General features: G+C 51.9%; 1 protein-coding gene across 5 annotated transcripts in view; it reads left to right on the forward strand.

Annotated features, from left to right (window-relative positions):
• KAZN (kazrin, periplakin interacting protein) overlaps positions 1-19,592 on the forward strand; it is a 1,237,957-nt gene that overhangs the window by 1,048,045 nt on the left and 170,320 nt on the right. The window contains exon 1 of one of the 5 annotated variants that reach the window (XM_031669678.1): positions 3,197-3,212. The exons of the other annotated variants lie outside the window; for them this stretch is intronic. The gene's annotated coding sequence lies outside the window, so the exon portion shown is untranslated. Of the gene's footprint in view, positions 1-3,196; positions 3,213-19,592 lie in introns of those variants that run through there. 5 annotated transcript variants of the gene reach the window in all.

Raw genomic sequence — 19,592 nt, forward strand, 5'->3', positions numbered from 1 at the left:
AAGATCAGACCAGCAGCTAAACCAGAAAGTTTGGAGTTTTCTCTACCCTACTACCCTTCACCCTTTCTGGTCTCTGGTTCTTAAAGACCAAATCGAGTTTCTGAGACTTCCATGATGGCCAGGCATTGAGGACAGCCTGCCATGGAAATGGTTTCTGAAACCATTGGCTGTTACAAGGGACTTTCCTCTAGGAGGGCAATGGGAACTCTGGCTCAAAGCTGCAAGCTGAACTTGTTGCTGAAATAAACATTTCAGCCAGGCTGTGAGGTGGCTGTTCCTCGAATCTCAGCACTTGGTCCCAAGTCGAACATGCTGCTCAGTTTAAGGAGCTGAAAGAGGTGCCCTGTTGTATGGAAGAGTCTGTGAATTGGCACTTTCAGAGATGTGGGGAAGGGAAAAGATAGAGAGGATGCTGGCTGGCTGGGATGGAGGCCCAAACACCTTGAATTGCTCAGGGAGAATGTCCTGAGATCAGCAGGTGATGGCCCCGTGATGGTGACAGCTCTGGCCTCCAGGGTGCATGACCCAGGGACTGGAGCAGGAGGTGCAGACGTTGGCTGTTTACACAATCCGCACCTGCTTCTGCCTTGATCGTATTTTACTCTGAGATGCTCCACAACTCAGTGCCCCTGTTGGCACCAAGGGAATAACTCCATCTGAGGGGCAGATCGTTCCAGAGCCCCCTCAGAGTGAGCCATGTGCTCCCTGGAGGTTCTTAAGCTGGGAACAGGAATCCGGTTCTTCGATCTTTCATTGTCCATTCATTCGGTCACATTTCTTGAGCATCTGCTCCGGGCCAGGCACTGTTGTAGCTGCCAGGGATATGGCAGCAAAGGAGATGACTGCAGCCCTGGTTTCCATGGAGCTTACATTCTGTGGGAGGAGATTTCCAGTAGGCAAATAGGCACAGGATATGTCCAGAGATGGTATAAGTGCTATGCAGAAAAATAAAGCCGGGGAGGGGTTAGAATGATGGGAGCGGACGCTGCTTAGCTTTTTGGTAGGGTGGACAGAGGAGCATGTTCCAGGATGAAGTGAGGTGTGTAGGTGCTGAGTTTCTAAGGCAAGAGGGTGTTGCTGATCAGCTAAAGGAACTAAGCCATTTTTTTAAAGGTGATGAGAAATTAGTATCTTTGTAGACGAAGCACCCTACACGTCTGTAACTGAAGCATCTGCACTCTAACCCTATTGCTCCATTTGGCATTTCTCTTAACCTGGAGCTCAGAAAGCCACGTGGCCTTATCCTGCCTCTTCATGTCCTCTACTTTTTAAAAATTCTGTATTATTTTATTATGATGATCGTTTGGGTTCTTATCACTTCTTGCCCCTCCTCTTTACATGAAACCCGCGGTTGAGGGGACTGGGGCGCTTGTGTGTCTTTGTCTTTGTGTACTGGCTCCCAGCACTGTACCCTGCCGGAGACTAGTTGTGTCGTGAACTAAACAGGATGCCTTGTCTTCATGAGGCCTCCCAGCAACCCAGTGGGGAAGTGCAGTTGCCAACCCCATCCATAGATGGGGAAACCAGTCCTTAGAACAGTTCAGTAACTGCCCAAGGCCACGCAGCCAGTGGGTGTCCCAACCAGGAATTTATCCCAGACTGTAGACCTCAGCAGTATGGAAAGACTTCATGTTGCTCTTAAGAAAGTAGACCCACATTGTTTCTGGTCTGTTTTTCCTTTAAATTTTTATCATTAAAAAAAAAAGTCTGTCCTCTCCTTGACATTCCTTGTTTTAAGCAACTCAAGCATTTGCTTATCTTTCTGCTGTTAGCAATTTCAGTGGGAGGTCAGCTCTCTGTGAGCCGTTCTGAAAAGGACTTCTGCTGGGACTGGATGAGATGCAATCTCCACTGCTTGGAATTAAGAATGCTTTTAGGAAGCTGCCCACTAGAACCCATTGGTGGGTTTCATGTGAGCATACTTCTGCTAGCAGGGCGAGGGCAGGATGGAGGCAATGGAGGGCTTGGTTCTTCTGGACAATCGGGGTGAAAGCCACTGCTGAGATCCACTTCCCCGAGGAGTCTCAACCTGCGGCCCGGCACCCTCCGCCCTCCGCCCTGTGTTGTGGTCCAGTGAGATGGACAGAACTTTATCCTTCTGCCAAGGCTGGCGGCACACCATAGTGGGTACAGGGCACCGGTTTTGGACTCAAACACACACTGATTTGAATTTGTCAGCTCTGCTCCTTGCTAGCTATATGCCCCTAAGCAAGTTATTTAATGTCCCGAGCCTCAGTTTACCCTTCTGTAAAATGGAAATCGTATTACCCACCTCAGAGTTGTTGGCAATTGGACAGGAATCTGTGTGATGAACATCCTTTCCCCCCGTGGAGCCTGATGCTGGGTCCATGCCATATGGAAGCAGCGGGAATTCCTGTTCCTCCACATGCCAAAGGACTTGATGTATATGTGTTTAAAATATATATAATACTTTTTTTTTTTATTTTTTGAAGTTTGAAATATTGGGATTTACTCAAACAGGTGATTCCAAAGGGTGGCTAGCTGCTTATTTGGCCTTCTGAGTCATCACGAAATCTCCATAATGGGCACGAAGCATCGTTTATGTTCTTTGTAATATTCCAGTTGAGTGAACTGGACAATTTGCCAGGACCCTCCAGCCATTCTGGAGGAAGAGTTTGTTCATTTGTTAATCATCTCAGGAGGAAAATAGCACCCCTGGCTCTGGAGTTAGCCTCCCTCATCCGTAACACGGCAAGCTGACAAGAGTGGAACGTCAGCACATTTGCGCGTAGACAGATTTTAGTCCCAGCAGATAAGCACACCCAACATGTCATTAAAGCCGGCCGAAGCCATCGCCCTGGGGATCCCGTGTTTGTTGTGAGTCACTAAGGGCTGTAAACACTCCAGAGACACAGGCATGGTTATAGTGTGCGGGCGAGTTGTTTTAATGGGTTTACTCTCCGTGAGTGTGTCGTACGTTGCGGGTGTCACATGAGTGCCTTTCAAGGGAGAGGGAAGGTCAGGCTTGCCTCCTGTCCACGAGGACAACCTCTGTCTCCTGTGGGGCGGCCTCTATGAAGGTGGGGACTCCAGGCTTTCTCTCGTCTGCTTTTTGGATGCCTTCAGGAGAGGTCAGTTAGAGGATATCAATTGTGGCAATTCCCTGGGGCCCTCATCAAATGGCATTAGCCCATCACGTGCTGCAGTGGCACCCAATTTGGAGGAAATTCAGAGCCAGAAGAGTGTAACAGGTACGCGAGTGCTGCCTGCTGTCCCAGGCCTGAACTGGGTGACGCTAAGTCTGGCCTAAGGAGCAGGGAGCTGGTGGGCTCCGAGTGGGGCCTGTCCTCAGTCTACGTGCTGGACACTGGGGACTGTTTTGGGAAACGCCCTCCACCTGGCACCTGGTGGCTAATCCGCAGCTGCCAGTGGCCTCGTCTTTTGTTGCTTCTTGGATTTGGAGGCTGGCTCAGGCTCCCAACTAGTTCGGGCTGTAACTTTATCACAGGCATTGACTGTGTTCACTACCTTTTAATTGTACAGAAGTTTCAGAAAAGCTCTCCTGGGGAATTGGAGAGAAGTAAAAACAACAGCTGCTATTTCCTGGATGCCTTATTCCCTCCCCTCACAGCGCAGCCTCAGCAGCATGTTCCTAACTTTGAAGTTCTGTGTGCCCAGGCAGGGAAGAATGTGGATTTTCATTCAGTTGGCTCCCATTAGTGTGGAAGGGCCGAGCAAGAACCAGGCACCTTGTTCCATGTATTCCTGTTGATCCCCCCATTCCTGTCAGCCAGCTGCTGTTCTCCCCATCTTACAGGTGAGACCACTGAGGTCTGGAGAGGTTATACTGGTTGTGGAAAGTAGCTGTTCCAGGCTGCCATGCTGCCCTCCCAGGACCCTTTCTCCTGCGGTTTCCTTGTCAGCTGACAATTCCCCAGGCTACCAAGCCACAGAGCAGAGGCTGAGCTGCTGAGAGTCATGGGATTTTTCTCCCTAGCACCTTCGGCTCACTGGGTTCCAATCAGCCAGAGCCAGTTGGGAGGGGGGGCCTCTGGGGCCCAGAGTGGTCCTCGGTCTCTGTCAACAGGAGACTCTGCCCCTACCCCTTCACCCTAGCCAGAAGCCAGAGGCAAGCTGGCTCCTGACAGGAGGTCCCCCTGCCACAACCGTTTGGAAACCTAGAACACAGAGCCCTGAGAGGGAAACCTCTGCAGGGATGGGGTCAACCCGCTCCCTCTACTAGGTGAGGAAACTGAGGCCCAAGGCTAGGAAGGGACCATACTCCAGGATGTCACACAGGGAGGCTTCCAGGGTCAGATATGAAACCTTAGAAAAGGCATGAGCTCGGTGCCTCACACCTGTAATCCCAGCGCTTTGGGAGGCCGAAGCAGGCGGAGCACTTGAGGTCAGGAGTTCAAGACCAGCCTGGGCAACGTGGTGAAACCCCATCTCTACTAAAAAATAAATACAAAAATGAGCCGGGCATGGTGGCACATGCCTGTAGTCCCAGCTACTCGGAATACTGATACAGGAAAATTAATTGAATCTAGGAGAAGAGGCAGAGGTTATAGTGAGCTGAGATCACTCCAGCCTGGGCAACAGAGCAAGACTCTGTCTTAAAAAAAAAGAAAAGAAAGAAAAGTCATGGGAACGTCTTGGTAGCACTGGAAGTTTTCACCCTTTGCCGTCTTCCCAACCTTATCCAACCCATTCAAGGCGGGTTTCAGACTTCGGGGATTGCAGTGGTCTGGGGTGCTTGCTAAGGTATAGATTCTCAGGCTCCCCTCCCCTGCCAGGAATCCGGATTTGTATCAAGTACCCTGCGTAATTTTGGCATTCCGCAGATCAGACATTGAGAACCTCTGCCCTTTGCTTTCCTGGGATTGGGTTAATTTTAGAGTAAGAAACCCAGGAGGGCACATACTCTGGTTTACGCTGTGTTGCCCAGGCTGCAGCACAGGGACAATTCATGATCAGAGCACACCAGCACCTTTTCACTCCCACCAGTGGCCCGAAGTACACAGTCAGGTAGATGGCCATCTAAGTTAAATCTTGCTTTTTTTCCTTTTTGTGCCAACCCCTGTCCAAGCGCATGTGTTCCCAGAATCTACTAGAAAGAGGCACATGCCTTTCTCAGTCTTGTGAACTCACAAGACTGCCCTGCAGTGAGACAGCACATGGAGGCTTTGGTGGCGGCTGTTCAGACACCCTCCTCCCGGCTCCAGGCTGCCCACCAGCACTCCGTGTTTCCCATTCATCCTGAATTCCTGGCTCCTTGAGCCCCGCAGAGGAGCCAAGGCGCTGGGCAGGGTGCTAAGGAGACAAAGGACACCAAACCCTTATTATCCTGTGATTCACCTCTGGGCCACACGTGGGTCCTGTTCATCCATGCTCCCCAGCATGGCCCCCACCCTTCCCACCCCATCCCCCGCCCCGGGTCCCTTTCATCATCAGGCGTGATGCTGTTCAGGTGGTCGAACATCGGCTGGGTCTTGTCATTGCTTCCTCTGGCATCTCTACCTATGTCAGCCAGACAGTGGAGAGCCAGTGGGGGGGGGGTTCTGTTTACTCTCTACTCTTTGGGGAGGGAAGCCAAGGGGCCTGGGAGGTTGCGAGGAGACTCTGTGTGTGGCCCTCCCCGGCATGGTAGCCTCTGGGCTTAAATGCAGCTAGGACGACTGAAGAACTGAGATTTAAATTTTACTTACTTGTAAAAGGCCACATGTGGCTAGAGCTGGCCCTGAGTCAGGGCACAAGGCTAATGAGTGTTTCCAAGGCCCGTCAGCTTGGGAAGCCTGAGATGTGTGTTTTTCCACTGACGAGATGTGTGTTTTCCACCCACAAGGAGCTGAGCCCTGACATCAGTGGGCTCAAATGCAGAGTCCCACCCCAGAAACTGACTCCAGGGTGGAGTTCAGAACCCCGCACTTTTTTTTTTTATTGCATTTTTTGTATTATGGTAAAATGTATGTAACATAAAATTTACCATTTTAACTATTTGTTAGATATTCAATTTAGTGGCATTAAGCACATTCACAGTGTTAGAGGACCATCACCACAATCCATTTCCAAAAATTTTTCATCACTCCAAACAGAAACCATGCCCATTAAACCCTAACTCTCCATCCCTCTCCCCCAGCCCCTGCCAACCACCATTCCAGTTTCTGTCTGTGTATGTTGGCCTATTCCAGGTACCTCATCTAAGTAGGATCACACAGTAGTTGCAGGGTTCTGCGCTATTTATTTATTTATTTATTTATTTATTTATTTATGAGACAGAGTTTCGCCCTTGTTGCCCAAGCTGTAGTCCAATGGCAAAATCTCAGCTCATTGCAACCTCTGTCTCCTGGGTTCAAGTGATTCTCCTGCCTCAGCCTCCCGAGTAGCTGAGATTACACGCACGTGCCACCGCACCTGGGTAATTTTTTGCATTTTTAGTAGAGACAGGGTTTCACCATGTTAGCCAGGCTGGTCTCGAACTCCTGACCTCAGGTGATCTGCCTGCCTCGGCCTCCCAAGGTGCTGGGATTACAGGTGTAAGCCACCATGCCTGGCCAGGTTCTGCAGTTTTAACATACAGTCCATCCCTGCCCCACTGCTGATGGTCCTGGAGCCACATCTGGAAGTACCGTGTCTTAAGTACTTTATCCCCAAAGTGTCTCACACTTCCCTTAACCCTTTAAACAGGGCTACCTCTCAGGTGCACTGGGAAGGTTTGGGGAAGACATAAATCCGGGTATCTTTTCCCGATTATTAAAACCAGCACCTTGTTACATCTCTGGCATTGTGATGTACATTTTGATTCTTATTTTAGAGACAGGGTCTCACTGTGTTGCCCAGGCTGGTGTGCAGAGGCTGTTCACAGGCATTGTCATTGCACACTACAGCCTTGAACTCCTGGTTTCAAGCCATCCTCCTGCCTCCGCCTCCCAAGTAGCTAGGATTACAGGCACGTGTCACCACACCCAGCAGCATCACTTTTGTCTGTTTGTGTGGGATGTAGCCTTTTAGAAAGGGAAATGATTGGGGTTTTTGTCAGTTTTGTTTTCTTTCTTTCTTTTTTTTTACCTTTGAGATGGAGTCTCGCTCTGTCACCAGGCTGGAGTGCAGTGGTGCGTCTCAGCTCACTGCAACCTCCGCCTCCCGGGTTCAAGCAATTCTCTGCCTCAGCCTCCCGAATAGCTGGGGTGACAGGTGCTCGCCACCACACCTGGCTAATTTTTGTATTTTTAGTAGAGACAGGGTTTCACTATCTTGGCCAGACTGGTCTTAAACTCCTGACCTTGTGATCCACCTGCCTTGGCCTCCCAAAGTGCTGGGATTACAGGTGTGAGCCACCGCGCCCGGCCCTCCTTTTTCATAGCATATTTATGACTGCTAAGCCCCAGGACCACTCCTTGCCCTGGGGTTTTGAATAGAAGGACACCTGCTGCTTAGACGCTATGGTGTAGGGAGACAACCTTCCCTTCAGTGTGAGAGAGATTTTCTGTTCAGCAACAGGATGGGCTGCCCTGGCAGGCAATGGGTTCCCCAGCACTGGAGGCATCAGGCAGGAACTCGGTGTGCCCCATCAGGGTACCAGAAAGTGGTCATTTGGGGGCTGATGCTGGTCAGCATCCATCTAAATACTCAATTTTCCATCCTGGCCTCCAGTCGCCTCCTCCATCTCTCCTTTCAGAGAAGGGTGGGGAGGTTGGGCCAGCCAGGTCTGGGCCCTGCAGCCACCTTCATTTCACAACATGAGTGTTCCCTGCTGTCTGACAGCTTCAAACATCTGACCCAGGCTGAGGGTCACCGCTGATCTGGGGTAACCCTTGTTCCAGCACCAGAGGCCTCTGCAGCATTCCCTTAAACCTCCCAGGCCAGGGAGGAGTTGCTGGGCTTGCATTTCCACAGTGCCAGCCCTCAGCCTTCCTGTGCTCCTTCGAGACCTCCTGGGTGCACCAGCAGCTGACCAAGGGGCAAACCTGCGTCCCTGGTGTTCACTCTCAGGGACAGAGGCTACCCCTTGGGTTCTGGAGCAGTCACGGATGCCTCCCCTGCCAGCCTGGGCTGCCTTCTCCCTCCCACCAGGATACAGTGGTTCTTTTTTGAGACGGAGTTTCGCTCGTGTTGACAAGGCTGGAGTGCAGTGGTGCGATCTTGGCTCTCTGCAACTTCCACCTCCCAGGTTCAAGAAATTCTCCTGCCTCAGCCTCCCGAGTAGCTGGGATTATAGGCATGCGCCACCACGCCCAGCTAATTTTATATTTTTAGTAGAGATGGGTCTCCAACTCCCGACCTCAGGTGATCCGCCCGCCTCGGCCTCCCAAAGTGCCGGGATTACAGACGTGAGCCACCACGCCCGGCCCAGTATAGTGGTTCTTTAGGTGTGAGGTAGAAATGTCTATCCTGGGTGGTGTCTTTCTTCTCTTTGGCACCCTCAAATGACCTGTGAGGAGCTCCATTTTTTAGATGGGGAAATGAAGCTGATACACTGTGATCCCTCTAGGCCACTGCTGTCCGATAGAACTTTCTGCAACGCTGGAAGTGGTCTGTGTCTGCATTGCCCAGGATGGTAGCCCCTGGGCTTAACTGTAGCTAGTACGACTGAATAACTGAGATATACATTTTACTTAATTGTAAAAGGCCACGTGTGGCTAGCGGCCCCCAAGTTGGAGCTGGGCCTGAGTCAGGGTATGAAGCTAATGAATGTTTCCGAGCCCCATCGCAGTTTGGGAAGCCTGAGATGTGTGTTTTTATACCGTGCCCCCTTAGGGCTGCCGTGCGTCTCTGCATGGTCCCTGCACCACCATCCTCAGTCGCTCAGGAGCTTATTTTCCAGTGTTGTCTCCTGGTTGCCATACTTGACCTGGACAATCAAAAATACCTGAGGACTGGGCACAGTGGCTCACGCCTGTATTCCCAGCACTTTGGGAGGCTGAGGCAGGCAGATCACTCGAGGTCAGGAGTTCGAGACCAGCCTGACCAACATGGTGAAACCCCGTCTCTACTAAAAATACCAAAAATTAGCCAGGCATGGTGGCGTGCACCTGTCATCCCAGCTACTCTGGAGGCTAAGGTGGGAGGATTGCTTGAACCTGGGAGATCAAGGCTGCAGTGTGCCGAGATGGCGCCACGGTACTCCAGCCTGGGCAACAGAGAGATACCCTGTTCCGCAAAAAAAAAAAAAAAAAAAAAAAAAGGAATGTGCCCAAGAATCTGCATTTTAAACAGACCCCACCCCTAATCCCAGATGATGCCAGCTCACTCTGCATTTTGAGGACTGAGGCTCCAGCACCTGCCATCTTTACCTCTGTGGGTCTTCCTAGCATCAGGAGCCCTACCGTGTCCTTTGTGTCTTTGCCCCCAACCCCCAGCCCCATCCCCCAGAACCGCTTGAGCTGGGCCGTTGATTCTCAAGGTGTGCCGCCAGGACCAGCAACATCAGCAGCACCTGAGAACATATTAGAAATGCAAATTCTCAGCCGGGCGCGGTGGCTCACGCCTGTAATCCCAACACTTCGGGAGACCGAGGCAGGTGGATCATGAGGTCAGGAGATGGAGACCATCCTGGCTAACGTGGTGAAACCCCGTCTCTACTAAAAATATAAAAAATTAGCCGGACGTGGCGGCGGGTGCCTGTAGTCCCAGTTACCCGGGAGACTGAGGGAGAAGAATGGCGTGAACCCAGGAGGCGGAGCTTGCAGTGAGCTGAGATCGCGCCACTGCACTCCAGCCTGGGCGGCAGAGCAAAAAAAAAAAAAAAAAAAAAGAAGAAGAAGAAAAGAAGAGAAAAAAAGAAAAGCAAATTCTCCGTCCACTCCAGACCTACAGAGTCAGAAACTGGGGGTGGGCCCAGTCTGGATCTTAACAAGCCCCGCAAGGCGATGCTGATGGACCTATAGTCTGAAAGCAGCCACTGGGCAAGGCAGCTCTAGAAGGCTTTTTCCACTTCTATTTTCCCTCCTTGCCTCCCTCTCCCCTCTCCCTTCCCCTTCTCCCTGTACCCTGGCCTGTTCCCTGCCCAGCTACCAAGGGCTGCTTGGCCCTTCTATGCCTAGGGGCTACTGGATGTGTCACTAGATGGTCTGTCTGCCTTTCACAAGGGCCTTCAGAGATCCTGGCCTTACCCAGGGGACCCCCTAATGGTGATGTTGGTGGGACAAGTGGAGCAGCAGCCTACAGCACCCCCGCCCCATCTTCTCTCCCATATCCCAGATGGTGGCCGCCTGCTCCTCCAGTGCCAGAATTTTAGAAGAACAGAAGGCCAGATGGGCCCATTTCCCTGGAGCCCCCGAGCCCCCCTGCCCTTGGGGATGCCTGGACGACGTCCGCCCATCCCACAGCTGTGCTCAGCAGACAGCGCTTTTCCATGTCACGTCTCCCCAGTGTATGGAAAGGCAGGGGAGGTGACGGGCAGAACATCAGCCCTGACTTTGCAGCTTACCTGCTGTGGGACCTTGTACAGTTCACTCACCCTCTGGACCTGTGTCCCTGTTTGGTGAAGTGAAATCATAGTGTCAGCCTGGCCTAGCTCACAGATCTGTGGTTGCTTTAGGAGAGCCCATGGATTTGGAAGCGCTTCACTCACTCTGAGGCACCTTAGAGGTGCCATTGGTACCATCAGGTGCAGTTGGTACCATCGGTTGGTAGCTATAGGATGCTGCTGAAGGCAGACCTGTACCTGGGGCGACCAAATTGTCCTGTGTTTCTCAGGACTTTCTTGGTTCTAGCACTGAACATCCCGCACCATGGGATATGCCTCGGTCTCAGGCAAACCAGGCTGGTTGATCACAGGTGCCCTGCTCCACTGTGCCAGCTACACTCGGCTGCTTTTGCCATATAGAAAGGGATCCCTCCACCTTCCCAGCGGCTAAGGCCTCACCTGCCTGCCCTGCCCCCTTTTAGATTCCTTGATCACTTTGATCCTTCCTCATCACATAAGTACTTACCAGGCCCCAACTGCGCGCCTGGCACTGGCAGCTGAGCAGGACGAACCCTGCTCTCATGGCACTTATATTCTGGAAGAGGGTTTTTTTTCTGCCTAAAACTCCTAACTGAAACCAGAAAGATACCCTCTCTTGCCCTCTCCCCAGATGCGACAAGTCCCCTTGTTCATCCACGCGGCAGGCATCCAGCACCTGCTCTGTTCTCGGTTTTGTGTGAGGCTCCACAAATGTGACCATCCCCCTTCCGTCTCCAGTGGAGGAGCTCAGGGCCTCTCTGTCCCATGAACCACCCTGGCTCATTCCTACCCTTTGCCTTGCTGGTTCTTGCCTCTGTTATCTTCCTACCCTGAACTAAGTCCACATCCTGTCCCATCCTGGGCCCCCAACCTTTCTGTGAGCCTTTCTTGCTCATTGCAGCCCCTCTGGGTGTAATTCTTGCAGTGCCATCTGCAAGTGTCACCCAGAGCACAGCATGGCAGCGAGTCACGCTGCAGAAGGTGAAGTTGGCTCCTCAGCAAGCATGTTCCTGTGCCCCTTGCTAGGTGTTATGGGACCAGAGGAGAGCCTTCATCATAAACCCTGCTGGTTAATTACTTGCAGGTTTTCCTTAGAGCACCTACTTTGGGTCAAATCCTTTTCTAGTTCCCTGTGGAGGAGCTCAGTTTTCTCTTTTATGAGTTGTTTGTACTTTCCTGTCTTTCCCTTTCCCCTCTGTCTTGAAGGACTAGCGAATCAGTTGCCACCTCTTAGGTTCTGTCCACAGTCTCCTGGCCATAAATAATCACGTCCCCTCTGCCTCTCTCCCTACCATCCTTCTTTGATCACACAATTCCCAGGTCAGCTTGTAGGATCTATCAGCCTCCTGAGTATGGGGCTTGGGTGGGGTTGACTGAACACCCTCTCCTTCCCACCCCAGTGTGCCTGCTCCCTCAAGGGGCTGCATAAGGGCTTCCTGTCATGTCCCCTTCGCCACTTCCCTGGCACATCCCTGATAGAGCTGAGCACACTGAGGTCAGCACCAGCAGCTGGTGCTTTGGGTGCTCCAGACGGCATCTGGCTCCTCTCAACCTTCCCAGTGGGAGTCTGATTTTGCAGCCTGTGCCTAGAGCATGGCCATCTCCCTGGAAGGTGCTGATTGCTCCCCTTTGGACGTGACTTGAATCCATACCCAGCAGGCAGGCGATGCTACCTTCTCACAGCGTGCGTGGCCCAGGAAGGTAGGAATTTAGCAAAAGGGCATCTTTGCCTTACTCCGTGCTTGGTGGTGTGTAGGGCATTTTAGCCTTGTGTAGGACAGGCTCCCCTCACTGAGCTAGGACAGGTACGTAGACACAGAGCTCTCAGTGTGAGGACGTTGGGGCCATAGAGCCCAGCTGCCTGGGTGCAAATTGTTCCAACAGTGGGGACCCTGAGCAAGTTCCTTAACCCCTCTGAGCCTCAATATCTTCATCTGTAAATTGGGGTGCTAGCTCTATTTAGTAGGGGTTTTATGGAGATTAAGATCATTTGTATTAGTTCAAAATGGGCCAGATGCGATGGCTCACGCCTGTAATCCCAACACTTTGGGAAGCCAAGGCAGGTGGATCACCTGAGGTCAGGAGTTCGAGACCAGCCTGGCCAACATGGCAAACCCCCATTTCTACTAAAAATACAAAACTTAGCCAGGTGTGGTGGCAGGCACCTGTAATCCTAGCTACTCAGGAGGCTGAGGCAGGAGAATCACTGGAACCCGGAAGACAGAGGTTGCATTGAGCCGAGATCGCACCATTGCACTCCAGCCTGGGCAACAAGAGCGAAACTCCATCTCAAAAAAAAAAAAAAAGAAAAGAAAAGTGGGGGTGCTGGAGTGATATAAGACTCACCAGAGAGATGGCCAAGTCAGACAAGTCCAGAGTCCAATACTCAATAGGATGTCAAGCACTGGGGCAGGATTTGGACTTCCCTGGGGAGAAATTTTTGGAGTTAGCATCTGCCTGGGCTTTGCTCTCCCACTCAGAAGGGGGCATCTGGTGACATTTGGTCAGAATCTCATGCATTATGAGAAGACCACACTGGAGATTCTTGGGCAAACTGCTTAATCTCTTTGAGCCTCAGTTTCCACTTCTTGTAAAATGAGAATGATGGCACCCCTCCTACACGAGGAACTTGCCAAGTAGAGCTGCTGCTTTATCAATAAACCATCTTAAATACTGTGTGCAAGACAATGGATGGCAGATAATGATGTTTATTTATTTATTCATTTTTTCTTTGTTTTTGTTTTTGTTTTTTGAGATGGAGTCTCACTCTGTTGCCCAGGCTGGAGAGCAATGGCGTGACCTTGGCTCACTGCAACCACCACCTCCTGGGTTCAGGCAATTCTCCTGCCTCAGCCTCCTAAGTAGCTGGGATTACAGGTGTCCACCACCACACCAGGCTAATTTTTATACTTTTAGTAGAGACAGGGTTTCACCATGGGGCCAGGCTGGTCTCGAACACCTGACCTCAGGTGATCCGCCAGCCGCAGCCTCCCAAAGTGCTGGGATTGCAGGCGTGAGCCACCGTGCCTGGCCTGTTTGTTCATTTTAGACACACGGTCTTGCTCTTGTCACCCAGGCTGGAGTGCCGTGGCAGGATCATTGCTCGCTTCAGCCTCAAACTCCTGGGCTCAAATCATCCTCCCACCTCAGCCTCCTGAGTAGCTAGGACTACAGGCACACACCACCATGCCTGGCTAATTTTTAAAAATTTTTGTTTGTAGAGACAGGGTCTCACTGTGTTGCCCAGGCTGGTCTCGAATTTCTGGTCTCAAGTGATCCTCCCACCTCAGCCTACCAAAGCCCTGGGATTACAGGTGTGAGCCTCTCACCTGGCCGGTGATGTTTAGTAAGCATGTGGTCTGCATCGGCAGTGGGAGGTGCCTCTGCATGGGGAGGTGCCTCTGCGTAGGGTGGAGTGCGTGTACCTGAGGGTGTGCATTCTCAGGCACTCTCCTCTGCCTGTTGGGATATTGAGAGCTGTGACAGTGACTGAGGTTTGAGCTTTGTTGTCCACGACACAGGCTCAGCGTCCAGGCAGTGTGCTGAGCAGTGATAACAGGAGGTCCCTGCCAGGCTGGACAGAGACCCTGAGCTCCTCCACTGGAGGCAGAAGGGAGACTATCACGTGAACCCAAGTCACAGGGGGCCTGGGTTGACCTAGGCAAGTCCTAGGGCTCAGCCTCAGGAGTGCCAGGTTCCAAAGGCAGTGGCGGAGCCTTCACCCAGCCGGATCATCCCTCAGGGAGGGGTCTGCCTCCCTCTGTACCCCGGAAGCGTTTAAATGCCTGGGAGGCAGGCATTGATCGGTCCCTGCCTGACCAGTGGTTTGGCAGACCATAGATCAGGTGACCATCTTGGTTCCATCAGCTGCCTCTGTAAGAGTGGGCGGGGTACTCAGTATAGAGAGCTGCATCCTTCCAGGGCCTGTGGGAAAGTAGCTGTGGTGGGGGGAATTTAGGGCAGGGAAGACAGATTGACTCATAAAGTCCAGTGCAGTTGTTCCTCTTGAGTTTGAATACCTTCAGGGATTGGCAACTCACTTCCTCTCCAGGCAGCCCCTCCAATTTTTGATTTGTTTTAAGCATTCACTCACTTTTATATTGAGCCAAAAATTGATCTCACAGTAGCATCCACCCATTGGCCTGCACCCTACATTTGAGGATCTTACACACTGAGTCTGTTTCCTTGACATGATAACCCCTCTGTTGTAAGAAGACAGCCACCGTGGCACGGGGGCCAGCTTCGTTTCTCCAGGCATTTTTCCTCCTAGCCAGGGCAGAGTAGATGGGTTGGGTGGTTGCGAGCACAGGGCGTCTTGCCTTGATCCTCCTAGCTTAGCCAACCTTAGATCTCTCGTCCCCCACTGGGAGCCCTTTGTGAGGGTGGAGGAAGAGCCGCTGGAGCCTGTACCTTCTCTTGCACGTCCTAAGGAAGAATGTTCCCCAGGCTGAGCTGTGTGTTCCTGGCTCTCTTGATGTTTGTTTCAGAGGACATGGCAGAAGCTCAAAGACATCAGGCAGCCCCCCTGGAAGCAGGCAGGGAGAGGGCCAGGTGGAAATGACTGCGGAGCGCTATCAGGGTGGATGGAGCTAGCCCAGTAGCCTGGGCCAGGCCAGGCAGGCGGAAATGGCCAGACAGATGTCATTCTCCTTTTCTTTCTCTTTTTTTTCCTTAGAGATGCAGTCTTGCCCTGTCGCCCAGGCTGGAGTGCAGTGGTGCAGTCTTGGCTCACTGTAACCTCTGCCTCCCGGGTTCAGGTGATTCGGCTGCCTCAGCTTCCCAAGTAGCTGGGACTACAGGCAAGCGCCACCACACCCAGCTGAATTTTTGTATCTTTTAGTAGAGATGGGGTTTCACTGTATGTTGGCCAGGCTGGTCTCAAACTCCTGACCTCAGGTGATCTCCCTGTCTCGGCCTCCCAAAGTCTGGGATTACAGGCATGAGCCACCACACCCGGCTTTATTCCCCTTTTCTGTAGCCCGCCCTGCATCCCCCATGCCATCAGGTCAGAAGGAACCCAAAGGCATGCAGTGGCAAGTTTACATATTCCTTTTGGGGTCCATGAGTAGCATCCACGGCCAAATAAACAGTACTCATCTCTTGGCAAGAGGGTCCTGAGAACATGGGCACTCAGCCGAGAGATTACAAAAAAGAGGAGGGCTAAGGTGGAACAATACATTAACTGTCGACCATTGGAAAAAGGAGATTGAATTTCTCTGCCTGGGAATTTTTAACCTGAATCAGCAGCCTACCTTCTAGGCCAGGGCAGCCTGAGTTGGTAGGTTGGATGGGGGTGTGGGGTGGGGAGGTTCTGATTTTTTTTTACCCTGCTTCCCCAAAATTAGCTTTCTGCAGGTGTTCCTGCAGAGAAGATGCTAATTTAGAAGACGTATAGCTTTCTCCAGAGATTGGGAGCAGGGAAGATTTCCTGGGCACTGGAGTTATCCTGAGTTAATTTTCATGAACGCTGAAAGCTGACAACGCTTTGGTTCTGCCCATGCTCTTTGCTGAAATCCATGTTCTCTGCTCACCAAAGAAGGAACAGAGAGCTGCTGTCCTCTTGTCTGGCTTCCTGGGTTTGGGCTTCGTTGTCCCGGGCATCAGGACTAGAGAATAACTAGAACCCTGCATTGGTGTTTTGTTGGATTTCTGGGATATCTGCAGCTATGGGCTGTCTACTGCTGGAGGTGGGGTGACCTCATGGCTTAGTTGGTGGTCAGCCTGCAATTCCAGAGAGACGTGGCAACGAGCCCACAATACAGGGCTTGTTCATGTCCCAAGTCGTGTTACAATGCAAACACCTGCTCCTGATTAGGACTTTTATTTCTTCAATTGGTTTATTTTCTGCTGCTTCACCCAAGCGTGGAGGCAGTGTTGAAGCATCACAAGCCGCGGTGTTTATGTGGTTTGTTTTGTTTTACACTTCCCACCCCTGCCAGTCCTGTACGCCCAGGGTACACATATTTGTCCCTTCTCCTCCTCAAGCAGCCACGAGTGATCGTGGTATTATTGCAGATGTGTCACGAAAGAGGTCCCCGGACGTTCCAGGGATATATATGGTTTGAGGTTTGTGGAGTGGGAAGAGGAAAAAGGAAAGATCTAGTAGAAGCTCAGCTCAAGAGAGTAGGGCAGGAGAAGGCCAACTTAGAGAATAAAACATGTAGATGAAAGAAACGCTTCCAACCTGCTCCAAACGTTAACACTCAGTGTTTGTGCACACCCTTCTGTTCTTTATTCAAGCTGCGCACTTTGATTCTGCAGCAGCCAAACCTAGAACCCGCTCTTCTCTAGTCAATATCATTTTCTCCTGGGAGATGAGGGGTAGAGGGTGGCTTCAAGGAAAAACATGTTTTGGTATGAAAGCGCCTCTGGCCAGGAGAGTGTGGTCCTAAGCGGGTGTTCGGCTTGGTGAAAGGATGCTTTTGCCCCTGGGCTTGTGCCTTGGGCTGGCTTTAGCTCAACAGGCACTTCTTGGGCTTAGAGCACAGGTCAGGGCTGCACCAGCTGTTGCAGCTTATATAATACCTGGCTCCTGCCAGGAGGGTGCTCCAGGAAGACCCGGAAGGATGCTTCTCTGTACAAGACATTTCCTTGTCTGGGTTAGCAGGGCCTCTAAGAAAGGCAGGCCTGGAGCTGGTCACCACTGGTGAAAATTCGGCATCGCCCTTCTGTCTTCCTGCTTGTTATGTTCTTGTGTTCTGTTGAACTGGATGTGAGCTGCGTGTGTGTGTGTGTGTGTGTGTGTGTGTTGTGGGGGGGGGGGGCCTTGGGGTTTTTTTTTTTTTTTTTTTTGATTTACATTTTTCGAATAGTTTTCTCCTCTGCTCTCCCTAGAGGCGGCATGCAGAGTGGAAACAGCGTTTGACCTTTGTGAATTGTGAGCGGAGCTAGCCAGACAGACGGGGAAACATTTGGTGGGAAGTCAGAGCCCACTCAGAGCAAGACTTAAAGTTCCATTTCTACCTTTTTCAGTCCAGAAACCAGAGAAAGCCAGAGGGGACAGCGGCAGAATAGTGCCCAAGTCTCCAGATTAGGATTGCACGATCACTTCCTCAGCAGTCACCCCCCCAGCTCCTGGAGAGCCTACTCCGGGGACCTCTCAGCAAAGAATGTTCTACCTGAGGATGTACATTAGAGATTCCAGAAGTGTCTGGAGACCCAGGACAGTGCTTCCTGGCAAGGGCTGGTCTCACAACAAGAAGGCAGTGTGGCTCTTGAGGGAGGAGCAAGAGGGAAAATAATAACCACAATGTATATAGTACTTGCTGTGTGCTCAGCACCGTTCTTTTACGTATAGACCCTCGATTAATCCTTACAACAATCTTGTAAGAGAGCTACCCTTACTCCCATTTTACAGATGAGAGAACTGAGGCGCAGAGAGGTGAGGTGACCTGCTCAAGATCACTTGGTTAGTAAGTGGCTGGGATGCCTTGCTTGGAGATGTGTTTCTAGCTGCTTAGATGGCACCGCCTCTCAGGCGAGGTGCTCAGTGAGTGTTAAAACCGAAAGTTGGGCCGGGCACGGTGGCTCACGCTTATAATCCCAGCACTTTGGGAGGCCAAGGAGGGTGGATCACCTGAGGTCAGGAGTTTGAGACCAGCCTGACCAACATGGTAAAACCCTGTCTCTACTGAAAATACAAACAAATTAGCCAGATGTGGTGGCGCACGCCTGTAGTCCCAGCTACTTGGGAGACTGAGGCAGGAGAATCACTTGAACCCGGGAGGCGGAGGTTGCAGTGAGCCGAGATCTCACTACCGCACTCCAGCCTGGGCGACAGAGTGAGACTCCTCAAAAAACACAAAAACAAAAAAACACACACTGGATATGCAGCTTCTACGTCAGGGTCAAGCTTTCCTGTGGGGGAAGGAGTTCTGTCTTCAGACATAAAGGTGACTCAGGGACTTGAGTTTGTCTGCCTCTTCCCGCTCCCAGCTCCCCCTCCTAAAAAAAACCTCACATTTTTCTGTGCCTTAATTATACATTTGGTTCACAGACTAAACTGCTGAAACTCTCTAAGTGAAGTAAGCGTGTTTTTCCAATCAGCTGTGTTCATTTCTGGTCCTGAAGGTTGTGGCCTGATGCCGGGGAGACAGTTGTAGGGGTGCCCTTGGTCTCCTACTTGGTTTCAGAAGCCATGCCTGCCGAGGCCCCTGGAGATGGGATGGACCATTCTGGAATTGCAGGTCTCTCTCGCCTTCAAATAGGCAGGGACCCGAGGGGGACAGGAGTGGACCGCCCCAGAGAGGCAGTCTGCAGCGTGGACTGCCTGGTGTCTGTGAATGGGAGATGGGCCAGGGGCAGGAGTTAAGTGGGGAACTGGGCTTGGGCCCCCCATACCCCAGTGTGACCTGGCTGAGTCATGGTGCTGTTCCTGGGGCCTTGGGGTTGGCTGGCCTTTATTTAGGACAATAAAACCCACCATTGTAATCTTCCCGGGCAGTTGGGCTGATAACAGAGAAGTGAGCACTTGGAAGGAGGGAAAAGCGCTTTATTCAGCACTTTTTCAATATCAGCAATATCAGCCCGCAGCAAGGCCTTCTGCAGATGGAGGCACCATCCTGTTCCGGGCAGGGCAGGAGGTCTCTTGCCTGCCTGCCAGCTGACCTGCATCCTGGGCTTCCTTCCGTGTTACAGTCATTGGATTTTGGGGTTGCAGTGGCCCTGCCACACGTTCAGAACAGCATCCCGGGACGAAGTACCGCAGGGGACAGCACCAGGCTGCACGGGGGCTCGTGGCCCACAGCTCCCTAGCTTTTTGCTCTTGGTCAGGCTCCTTATCCCTTTTGCCTTAGTTTCCCCATCTGTCAAGTAGGCTGAAACTACCCCTGAGGTCTCTGGGACGTTGTAGGGGATGTGTGCCCAGCACCAGGAGCGCCCCTGCAGGCCTCGCAGCTGCAGGTGGTGGAAGTCCAGTGCTGGAGGCTGAGTTGGGTCTCCTGTGAGCTAGTCCCCCATGGCCGGGTCCTGGTCTTTCTCAGCCCAAGGTAATTTTTCAATTAACTCAATTGGCTGGAAACCGGGGCGCCCTGGAGTGTGGGAAAACGTCCCGGGCCGGAAGGGCCCTCCCCTCTGCCCCCACTCATTTGGGGCTTGGCTCCCAGAGGGAGGATCCAATTTCACATCAGGACACCAGGATGTGATCCCCGTGCCCCTCTGAAAAATCCCAGATGGCGCCTTCTGG

This window comes from Papio anubis, chromosome 1, assembly GCF_008728515.1.
Source record: "Papio anubis isolate 15944 chromosome 1, Panubis1.0, whole genome shotgun sequence".
Lineage (NCBI taxonomy): Eukaryota > Metazoa > Chordata > Mammalia > Primates > Cercopithecidae > Papio > Papio anubis.